The sequence below is a fragment of the Hemicordylus capensis genome, chromosome 2 (assembly GCF_027244095.1).
Source record: "Hemicordylus capensis ecotype Gifberg chromosome 2, rHemCap1.1.pri, whole genome shotgun sequence".
NCBI lineage: Eukaryota > Metazoa > Chordata > Lepidosauria > Squamata > Cordylidae > Hemicordylus > Hemicordylus capensis.
The window spans coordinates 362,480,028-362,492,038 of record NC_069658.1 but is presented as its reverse complement, the minus strand read 5'-3'; the positions used below and the strand labels follow the sequence as shown (position 1 = coordinate 362,492,038).

At 42.0% G+C, this 12,011-nt stretch overlaps 1 long non-coding RNA gene across 1 annotated transcript in view; it reads right to left on the bottom strand.

Annotated features, from left to right (window-relative positions):
• The window catches only part of LOC128347784 (uncharacterized), a 30,045-nt gene extending 19,239 nt beyond the window's left edge, over nt 1–10,806 (bottom strand). Inside the window, exon 1 of the long non-coding RNA XR_008317714.1 lies at nt 10,727–10,806. This is a non-coding gene — a long non-coding RNA (uncharacterized LOC128347784). The remainder of the gene's footprint in view (nt 1–10,726) is intronic.
• Between the last annotated feature and the right edge of the window lie 1,205 nt (nt 10,807–12,011).

Here is a 12,011-nt window from a genome sequence, read left to right as displayed (position 1 = left end):
GCACAATTTCAGTGCTTGCCCTAGGCACTATTTTCCCTAGATACGCCTCTGTACAGGAGGGGTTTACCATTGCCTCCTCCCACGCAGTATGCGATGATGCCTTTCAGCAATTTCCTATATTGCTGCTGCCCGATATAGGTGTTTCCCATAGTCTACATGCTCTTTGAAGAGGTTTTAAGGCATTTTGGCTATCTTTTGAGTTCACGCTGGTTCTAGACAGGTTTTAATGTTAGTTATGTCTTATAGGAGACAGGTGGCAACTCCACCATGGAGGATTTTTAACCAAATCTGGAGGTTCATTTAAAATATCTGTAAAATATATATATTGAAAAGTCCCAAAGGGAATGCCTCAATGGGAGTCTTAAGCTTCAAAGGAGTTAAACTTGTGTATCTGAGGTATAGAGTATACTGTTCCACAAGTGGCTTGTACTCCCATGGTGTAGCGCTGCACAAGAAGTTACTTGACAATCTGATGTCCTGAGCCAAATGTCTTCCGACTGATGCGTGTTTGATGGGAGGACCACTGAGAGAGGATATTCAAAGCAGCAGACCTGTGTTGAAATAGATTACATGCTGGATTTTTAAACAACCTCATGGGAATACAAGGAGTGTGATTCATCACTGTTAATGCCACAGCTGAAGACTGTGCATCCATCAAAACGCATATATCTTGATTGATTGATTGATTGATTAAGTGCTGTCAGGTCGGGGTCGATTCTTTGTGACCACATAGATAGATTCTCTCGAGGACGATATGTCTTCAACTTGGCCTTTTAGATCTCTCAGTGGTGCATTCATTGCTATTGTTATTGAGTCCATCCATCTTGCTGCTGGTCCTCTTCTTCTTTTTCCTTCAACTATTCCCAGCATTATTGACTTCTCGAGGGAGTTGGGTCTTCGAATCATGTGTCCAAAGTATGATAGTTTGAGCCTAGTCATTTGTGCCTCGAGTGAAAATTCTGGATTGATCTGTTCTATGATCCATTTGTTTGTTTTCCTGGCTGTCCATGGTATCCTCAAAAGTTTTCTCCAGCAAAAGTTCAAAAGCATCAATACTTTCCCCATCCTGCGTCTTCAAAGTCCAACTTTTGATTCCATAGAGTGTCTTAGGAAAAACTATTGTCTGTATGATTCTAATCTTTGTAGGACACGTCATGGCATCTAAATATCCTTTCCAAGGCCTTCATTGCAGCCCTACCAAGTGCTAGTCTGCAGTGTATTTCTTGACTGATGGTCAATCAAGGTTGATGGTCAATCCTAAAAGGCAGAAGCTATCCACCACTTCAATGTCTTCATTGTCAATTCTGAGCCTGGTTGCTGTACCTGTTGTCATTAGTTTAATCTTCTTTACATTTAGTGGTAGTCCCATTTTTCCCCACTTTGCTCCTTGACTTTCATTACTAGAGCTTGCAGATCATCTACATTCTTAGCAATCAGAGTAGTATCATCAGCCTAGTGCAGGTTATTGATGTTTCATCCTCCAGCTTTAAAACCATGCTTATCTTTTTCCAATCCAGCTTCCTTCGGTATATGTTCAGGATATAAGTTGAATAAAGAAGGAGAAAGTATACAGCCTTGTCTTACTCCCTTGCCAATCTGGAACCAGTCTGTTTCACCATGTTTCATCTGGACTGTGGGTTCCTGTCCTGTGTATAGGTTTCTCATGAGAACAATGAGATGTTCTGATTGTTCTGCCCATTTTCCTAAGGATATTCCACAATTTGACATGGCTGATGAAATCAGTGTAACTGGTGGTTAGTAACTGGCCCTATCCACCCCCAGCACAGTACCTCCAGTGACTGTTGCTGGTGTCTATCTTATGTTTCTTTTAGATTGTGAGCCCTTTGGACACAGAGATCCATCTTATTTATTTATTATTTCTCTGTGAAAACCACCGTGAGACATTTTTGGAAGGGCGGTATAGAAATAGAATTCTTCTTCTTCTTCATCATCATAATCATCATCATCATCATCAGCTTTTCTTTTTTACTTCTTTTTGGTATTCTTTGGCTTTCTCATTATCCAGCATGCATCAGCAATAAAGTCTCTTGTTCCTCAGTCTTTTCTGAAACCAGCTTGAACATCTGGCATATCCCTTATGGCTCTAATCATGTTAGGCTCTAATTTGCGTTGGATGATCCTGAGCATTATTTTGCTAGCATGTGAAAGATATTGTGCGATGGTTTGCATAATCTATTAAGTTTCCTTTCTTTGGTATTGGTGTATATACCGACCTCTTCCAGTCTGTTGGCCACTGTGTTGTGTAGTTTGGTTAGAGCCTTGACTGACTTTTCTTTTGTTGCCTGCCATATTTCTATAACTATTCCATCAATTCCTGTAGCCTTCTGACTTGGTAATGACCAGAGTAGGCTTGTGCATTTCGATTTGGGCACAAATCGATTTGTGCCTGAAAATGGCAATTTCGGATGATTTGTCTACAAATCGAAACCAGAATTAGACCTCCGATAATTTTTGTTTACAAACCGAAATGAGCTCCTCTCGGATCCAAAGTCTGTGTACTTAGGAAAACACTTTGGAGCTCCATTTGCATTTCAGCATTGCATTTTGTCCTGTTGATCTCTCCACTCAGCCACTGAGTGTTTGTCAAAAGGATTAGCAATTAGCATAGCAGAAGATAAGATATGCAAAAAGGGGCACATCTTCTTTGAAGACAATTCCTTGGCCATGAATGATTTAGTTGAGAATGTGCTGTATTGCATTTCAGTTGTGTACTAAGAATGCAATGATTAACCTGAAGAGTAGCCAATACAGTGCCAACTCTAAGTAACAATATCCAGAGCTTCTACTCTGTCTGGAGCTAGCAAAAGCCCTCCCCACCCCTTTTCTCTCTCTGCTTCTCCTGTATTTTCATCCTTTTTTAAAAAATAAGGCGTGTGAAGGTGATTATTTACTTTTATTTATACTTTAAATAGATGTTTATACTGCATTCCAGTTTTTCATGTTTTTAGAAAGATAGGCTTGGGAGAGAAGGGGATTATATCTACTTCAATGTGTAAAACTTATTTCATCCATGCTTGTATGCGAGCCTGCCTGCACAGCAGCCTCTACTTGTTGAATTCCCCCAGACTTTTTAAATGTTTATTTATTGTTGAGTGAGTTTATATTTATATATTTATATGATTGTCTCTGCTGCTGCTCTTTGTACTTTGTATTGTTTTTATACTTGTGTCTTAAATTTTTTAAATCAGATTTGTCTCATATTTTTAGCTTAATATTTTAACTGTATCATATTTATAATCTTGTTTTTAAATTTTGCTGTAACCTGCCTTGGGATTGTTTTAATGAAAGGTGGTATATAAATTTAACAATAAATAAATATCTCACCTTTCCTTAATGATTTATTTTGCCATAACACATTGTACTTGTACTTATTATTCATTATATCCCGCCTTTCCTTAGATACAATCCTGAGGCGTTATTCCTTTCAAGGCTGTGTTTGTGTCTTTTGGCCCACCAGAGAAGAGAAGAGCCTTGCTCTTCTCCAAATTATTTATTTGTTTTTAATTAGCTTGGGAGAGAGGGGGATACTATTTAATTCTGGTATTTTAACATAATATTTCTTTCTTACTGGCCTGCACTGCAAGCAAGCTTCCTGTCTCCCGTAGCAACCTCTCCATGTGGGAGGAGGGAAAGAAATGGAAATGTGCAAAGGGGTGATTTTTAAGTAATTGCTGGAGACTGCATGTCTTTGGGGCAGATTTGGGGCAGAACAGTGGGTTGAGTGGAAGTGCCCCAAGGGGTGCCTGCCACAACCCAGACTTCAGCAATGGAATTGCTGAATTCCATTTGGCATGGAATTGGCCAAAGGGCTGATTTTTAAGTAATTGCTGAAGTCTGCGTGTCTTTGTGGCAGATTTGGGGCAGAAAGAGGTCTGCTGGGGCAAAACAGTGGGTTGGGTGGAAGTGCCCCAAGGGGTGCCTGCCACAACCCAGACTCCCATGGAATTGAGAGAGCCAGCATGGTGCAGTGGCTATAGTGCTGGACTAGGACTAGGGAGACCCGAGTTCAAATCCCCATTCAGCCATGATACTAGCTGGGTGATTCTGGGCCAGTCACTTCTCTCTCAGCCTAACCTACTTCACAGGGTTGTTGTGAGGAGGAACTTAAGTATCTAGTACACCGCTCTGGGCTCCTTGGAGGAAGAGCGGGATATAAATGTAAATAATAATAATAAGCCTCAACACCATAGGGGCCACAGAAATCACCATCAGCCAATTACAAAAAGCAACTTTACTGGGAACAGCCTATATTCTGCGACGATATCTATCATAACAGCAAGAACATTGATAATAAAATTCAGCCATCCCAGGTCCTTGGGAAGGACTCGATGTCTGGATAAAACAAACCAGTCAATAACACCTGTCTGACTGTGTAAATAAATAAATAATAATAATAATTGGCCTAAGGGCTGCTTTCTTAGGAATTGTTGAAGTTGGAGTGTCTTTGGGGCAGAAACGGGTCTGCTGGAGCAAAACAGTGGGTTGAGAGGAAGTGCCCCAAGGGGCGCCTGCCACTACCCAGATTTCAAAGGAATAGATCAAAGGGTTGATATGTGTGTGTGTGTGTGTGTGTGTGTGTGTGTGACTTGGGGAAGTTTGAGTGTCTTTAAGCTTCCCCCCGCCATAGGGAATAATGCTGGTTTCAGCAGCCCCATAACTGCACTTGGGGGGCAGTGGTGTGGTGCTGAGCGAGTGGTGGTGTAGTGCACAGAGGGTGCCAACCACCCCCCTGGATTGCTAACCCATTGGGGTACTGGGCTTTGTTGTTTCTGAGGTGTTGAGTTTAGATTCTCTGGTAGCAAATGAGATTTTTAATGAAAAACCATGAATCCACTCTCATATGCTACCAGAGAATCTACTCTCAGAACACCTCTAGAAAAAACAAAACCTTGTACTTCATGGGTTGGCAACCCATGTGGGGGGTTGGCAACCCATGTGCACAACACCATCACATGCTCTGGGCCACCCCAGTGCCCCTCAAGTGGAGTTATGGGACTACAGAAACCTCCATTATACCCTATGAGGAAAATCTGAAAGATGCGTAACTTCATTAATTCTTTAAAAATCATCCCTTTGCCAAATTCCTCTGAAAAAATTGTGGTAGTTTCCTTGTACCAACTGGGTACTACTACCAACCACACTTCACTCTGGGCCACCCCTTTCCCCCCTGCATGAAGCTATACTTTTCCTGAAACCTCCATTATACCCTTTGGGGGAAATCTGAAAGACGCGCAAACTTCAAAAATTAGCCATTTGCCCAATTCCTTTGAAATTTTTGTGGTAGCTTCCACTCATTGGGCACTATAACCCCCACCCACTCTTTTGGCCATGTGACCCATTTTTTAATCCGAATTAATTCGGATTCGGATTAATTTGGATGCAAAACAAAACTGGGGTGATTTGGAAGGCTTAATTTCGGACAAAATACAAAATGGGGTTGATTTGGATTTGGTACAAATCGAAACAGAAAAAATACAAAACGCACAACCCTAGACCAGAGTGCTGACCTAACTTCACCTTCCTGTACTTGCAAGTAGGGGATATCTTCTAGAGCAGGGATCCTCAACGTTGGGCCCCCAGATGTTCTTGGACTTCAACTCCCATAATCCCCAGGCCCAGTGGCCTTTGGCTGGGGATTATGGGAGTTGAAGTCCAAGAACATCTGGGGGCCCAACGTTGAGGATCCCTGTTCTAGAGTATCTAATCTTGGATGTTGACATCCGTGCTGTATGGATTTTCAGTATACTCCTTCCATCTCTGTTTGAACTTCTCTGAATCAGTTACTATCTGTCCTTTTGCATCCTTTAACATACCAATTCGAGGTTGGAACCTCTTTCTGAGTCCAGAGATCTTTTGGAAAACTTTCCTTATTTTCCCCTGTCTATTTCCATCCTCAGGGTCTTTACAGATGTCCTTGTAGTACTGCTCCTTTTCTCTTCTAACAGCTTTCTGGAATTCCCTACGAAGTTCCTTCATGAGGCCTTTATCTCTCTTGACTTTGGCTTCTCTCCTCTTCTTGGCAATTTCCACCATCTGTCCTGACATCCATTTTTTATTTTAATCTTTATTATGGAGTGTATATTTTGTTAATTGTCTTTTTAATATATATTTTGTGAGTAGACACTGGCTTTATGCAGAGTACTTTTATGACCATATGGTACCTTTAACAAAGTGAGAATATAGATTATGGATCCTGATTGTTAATACATTTGTTCTCTGGGTTAAAACTAATATAAAGGTATAGAATATATATCTGTTTTTAGGGGAGCTCTTTTTGTTCACCAGGTGGCCTATAGCCACCAGACTAGTAGCCATTGATAAACCTGCCCTCTATGAATTTGTCTAAGCCCCTTTTAAAGCCATCCAAACTAATGGTGTTCACCACTTCCCATGGCAGAGAATTCCATAGATTAATTATGTGCTGTGTGAAAAAGTCCTTCCTTTTGTTGGTCCTAAAATTCCCGGCCTTCAGTTTCATAGGATGATCAAAAAATCAGAAAATATGTGCTGAGGCTCCTAATACCACTGGTGATCATGAGAGTTCCACTCTCAGTTCCACTGGACTTATTACAGAAAACACCCCCTCATGATTTACATGGGCATAAAGAGATAGTTCAGGAAATGAATCTATACATTATAGCTAATGAGTTCATCCAGGCAGTACCAATAAGAAAAAATACATTCAGTGTGGGAGAATTCTAGTAGTGCACAGACTGAATGCATTTCTTCTCATTGTTGCTCTCTGTAGTTAGCTACTCTCCAGTGCTTTGGCTATAATACATTTGTTTTAATTCATGTAAAAAGTCTCTCGATTTTTATTTTAGATTATGGGCTTCAATTTACAGATTGAAAAAATATATTCTATTTTTAAAACTATGTGATCAGTTGTTGATGGAGAGTGATTTCTAGAAATATAAATAATGAATACATATAGATGAATACACCTGTCCCTGTCCCGGGTTCAGCGATAGGAACATAGGAAGGAAGCTGCCTTATACTGAGTCAGCCCCTTGGTCCATCTAGCTCAGTATTTTCTACACAGACTGGCAGTGGCTTCTCCAAGGTTTCAGGCAGGAGTTTCTCTCAGCCCTATCTGAAGATGCTGCCAGGAAGGGGAGGGCTCTTGGAACCTTCTGCATGCAAGCCTGCAGGTGCTCTTCCCAGTGCAGTCCCACCCCCTAAGTGGAATAGCTTACAGTGCTCACACTTGTAGTCTCCCATTCAAATGCAAATCATGGCAGACCCTACTTAGCAAAGGGGAGAATTCACTCTTGCTACCACAAGACCTCTCCTCCCATGTGCCCTGTGCTGTGCCCTGGGAAATTGAGACCTCTATGCCCTTGTTACCTAATACTGCATGACAAGATGGTTCCTTTTGTTCTGCCCTTTCTGCGGTAGTACACAGTCTATATCAGGATATGGTGGGATAGTTATTTTTTTGGTATCACTGATGTAATGTTCCTGCCCAGTTTCACCGCTGGAAAGCTTCCAGGCCAAGAATGGGAGATAGAGCGAACTCTGATGACATAAGAAGATAGATATAATCATGGGCTGGAAGATTGCTTCTTTTGCCTTGGAAAGAATGTGTCCCTTCCTTCCTGTAAAACACTTATTTCATACTGCTTGTGAGATGACATAAATGTATCCCCCAACTGCTTTGGATTATAGGGAAATTGTATTCCGCTCAGCTTTATACCTCCCACAAAGGAATTTGTTGGGACTTGATCCTCAATAAATCTGTCTTTAAGGGGTGTGTCTTTAAATTAGCTGGCCTTTTCTTTGATGGGCTCCCTTGAGAATGTTGTTTATAGCTTAGAGATTGTCCTCGGTCCTTTAATTAGCATTGACTCCATCCTGTTTGCTTTTTTAAAAAGTGATATCACCAACTTATGGGGCTCTTTAGAGTGGCATAGTGTTTATTTATATTGATGTTCTACAGATCGTCTATTTGTCTCCTATCCGTTCTCAGAAAAGCTACTAAGTGTTCATAATGTCACGTTTATTCAGGAGCCTTTTTATTTTGTATCATTTGCATAGTCAACTATATTAGGTATATGCTTAAATAGCCAATTGTCATAATAGTTATAAGTGGTTATGCTATGAAACAGAAAATCCCAGGTTTGAAGCCTGCCTCTGCTATGAATTCACTGTGGCATAGGCAAGCCACTGCCTCACCCTCAGATTCCCATTTGCAAATATGGGAATATATATTGCCCTGCCTTAGAAGGTTGTTATACTGTAATGTATTTGAAGGTTTTTGATCACTCTATAGATGACAATGGTGGCTATGACCACCTTCTCACTGAGGTGGTAAATCTGTGTCTGAATTGCAGAGGGCGGCTTGTATGACTGAGTACTCCTCCACAGTAAAGAATTTCCTGAATGTAGAAAAGTAAATGTTAAGTGTTCTAACCTAATCTTCCCTAGTTTTCTATGCACAGGGATTTCCCCCCTATATCAAAACATTCAGCCAAAGTGGTACAGCGACCCATACCTCTTAATATCTCAGTAAGCAGAGCCAGCAAAGCGTAGTGGTTAGAGTTTTGGACTAGAACCGGGAAGACCAGAGTTCGAATCCCCATTCAACCATGAAACTCACTGGGTGACTCTGGGCCAGTCATGTATCTCTCAGCCTAATCTACCTCACAGGGTTGTTGTGAGGATAGCACTCTGTACATGTACATGTACAGCACTCTGAGCTCCTCAGAGGAAGAGCGGGATATAAGTGAATGGATGAATAAGTAAGAAAGAAAGAAATTGGCCTAGATTTGGTACTTTTCTTGGTACCTATCCTTAGTTGTGAAATCCTTTTATTAACTATGATAACATTCCTTCTAGAAATAGGAAATCGAGATTGGCTTCTTAATCTTCCAAGTGGGACTAGAGCTGTAAGCCATGTTCTGTTAAAAGACCACCCCAAAGTATTAAATTCTTTCGTCTCCCAGGGTCCCAGTTAGTGCATTGCTCACCCAAACTGCCAAAAGTAAGTTCTCATGTGCTCTCACCGGGGCAACAGCTCTGGTCCTTGCCACTCTTTATCCTGCAAGAAAGCTGCTCTCAGGCTTGTACAGGCATTAATGCTGTTCCTGGGGAACTGCTTCAATTCTTGTTTTGAACCCAGAACCCTCCAAGCTGTGTCAAGACAACTGAAAAAAGTCTTACTGCCTCCAAAGAGTTAGGACCTCATCAACATTAATCAGCTAACTTCAGTTGTCTAGCCAATAATCACTGAATTATTGGCTAAACAACTGAAGAAATGGGGTAAAGGAAATTCAGAAGGAAAACAAAACATAGTTTTTGGCTTACATTTGTAAACCTTCTGGCCTAAGCCATGGGGGTGGGGGGGTGGGGGGAGGTGGCTACCATCTTTCATGAAGGCATCTGTATTCCAGATGAATGAATGAGTATGAGCTTTTCTGTCATTCCTGTTTTTATTACTAAACTCATAATCCTTCCCCACTGGGGCATACAAATGGTCTCCTTCTGCCCTCAGTCACCTCTCTTGGAAAATCCCACTCTAGCTCCCCTTCTGCTAGGGCTGATTGCACATCTGGGTCCATGGAGCAGGCAGGGAGCCAAGGACTTTACTAATTACTGTTTGTAGTGACCAATCCAAATTCCCAGTCATAGGGAAGGCAGGCATGGTGTCAAATCTGTTGATGAACTGCAGTGGAGCTTCATTCTGAAGTATACCAGTCAGAATTCAAATGCCACCATTTATGTGCTTTTTATTAAAATTGTATTACTTATTAATTCAACAGAACAGACCATAAATAAATAAACTTAACAGTTTTGATGTCTCTGGATGTAGCAAGTCTCTTTCTTTCCCCCTATCCTTCCTTACATTCCCCTATTCAATCAACGGATGACATCCAGATCTGCAGTAGAGAGTGGAGTGCTGTCAGTAAAAGCTTTCTCTACAAGTGGAAGATGAGCTATGCTCTGCAAGGAGCCCCTGCATGAATGCAGCTCTCCTGCCACTCACAGCAGGACCTTCCACTGACAATGGCCAATCTGCCAAAGGTCTGTAAGCCACCTAACATTTCCCAGTAAAAAACACAGTTTTTAAAAGTCTAGAAGAGATTTAACATAATGAGAACACATTAAATTAAAGGGAAGACATTAAAGGCTTTTGGCACATGGGTGAGATTTCAACAAAATTTCAGCTAGATAACATTGAAATGTTTCTCCAAGCTCCGAGTACATTCTTATTGCCTGCTTCCCCTCTGTCCTTCTGAATGATGGTTGGAATATTCCTAGTTCAGAATCCAACAAGTTCCACCATAATGGAATTGGTTTTCACAGGGTCCCCCGCCCCGCAAACTGTTCTTCTAAAATGCTACATTGGAAACAAAGTGGATAATTTGATTATTTCCAACATTTAGCTTACTATCATAGTAAAATATGCAAGGGCCTGTTGCATATAAAAAGGAAATGAAGCTGAAGGTGTACCCTTTTCTACTATATACAGACAGCACACATTAGGTCCTACTCTTACTATTTCTTATGGGATTTGGACAGCTGAACATTCTCACACGTTCCATTAACTAGATCAGATTCAAGCAGCAATGGGAGGCCAGGGAGTCTGAGTGAAACAGCTCAATAGGCCCAAACCCTTCCTGACACCAGGCCAAATATTCTAGGTCACATAACTTGAGATCCTCGTAATGAAACTCGATATTGAAATGGATCAAATGGTGCTCACCACATGGAGCTAACGTCCTCCTGTCCTGACAGTCTTGGTACACTCAGCAGATCCCCAGAGGAGGCCAAGTTAAACTGTTAACTATATCAGCTCCACAAAATCAGGGCAGGACAGCTGGTGAATGGGAATCGAGGACACACTGAGCCAACTTGGCCTACAAATGCTCCAGACTTTATATTTACCTCATGGTTTTGGAAACTAGTACAGGGTAAACATGATGTCACCCATGTTACAGTTTTGCTACCACTTAACAACATAATATTCACCCTGAACATTTCCAGAGATCTTTGTCAGTTGTTCTTCTGTCCTCTTGTGAGTAACAGTGGCATACGCATCTCAGGTTAATTTTAAACCGTTGTTCATATTTCCAGCTCCCATGCAAGCACTGAGAGATGAATAGGAGTCATTTACAGAAGAGATGAGAATGCCTTGTTACCCATAAGAGACTCCCATTGCATTACATTCCTAAATCCAGGCACAGAGTATTCTGGGACATCATTTGCAATTTCATGGGAATGTTTCCCCAAAGGTGGAAAATCCGTGAGGGATTTGGGGATGAGGCACTGAGGCCTTTCACACAGCTGATGGGGGGTGGGTGGGTGGGGAAAGGCTGGGTCCAACTCACCTACCCCCCTCGACAAGTATATGTTGCTGGGAGCATAGACTGTACTCCCAGATGATTTCTGGAGGCTAGGATGGCGTGTTCCAGCCTCCAGATATCCTTCAATGAACTGCGCAACCAGCACAGTGCATTGGGGGATTCCCTTGTGAGACGGGTGTTCTAGGCACCCATCTGTGTCTGCTCAGGCTGCTTTGCAGCCCAAGCAGAAACATGATCCCAGCAGCTTGGTTAAGGGCATGCTCATGCCCTTAACCCTGGCTAACAGCCAGGCTATGGCAATTAGCCAGGCAGCGCATAGATCCCGGCAGTTCTCATGTGGATCCCTGGGCAGCTAAGCCCAGGCTGGGCTGTTCATTAGAACAGCCTTACTGTTTTACAGTGGTTTCCGCTCCTATCTCTTGGGTAGATTGCAGATGGTGGTGCTTGGTGACAGTTGCTCTTCAAAACAGGAGCTGCTATATGGTGTCCCTCAGGGCTCCATTCTGTCACCAATTTGAACATCTACATGAAACTGCTGGGAGAGATCATCAGGAGGTTTGGTGCAGGGTGTTATCAGCATGCTGACGACACCCACATCTATTTCTCCTTGTCATCAATATCAAGAAATGGCATCAGTCCCTTAAATGCCTGCCTACAGGCAGCAATGGGCTGGATAAGGAATAA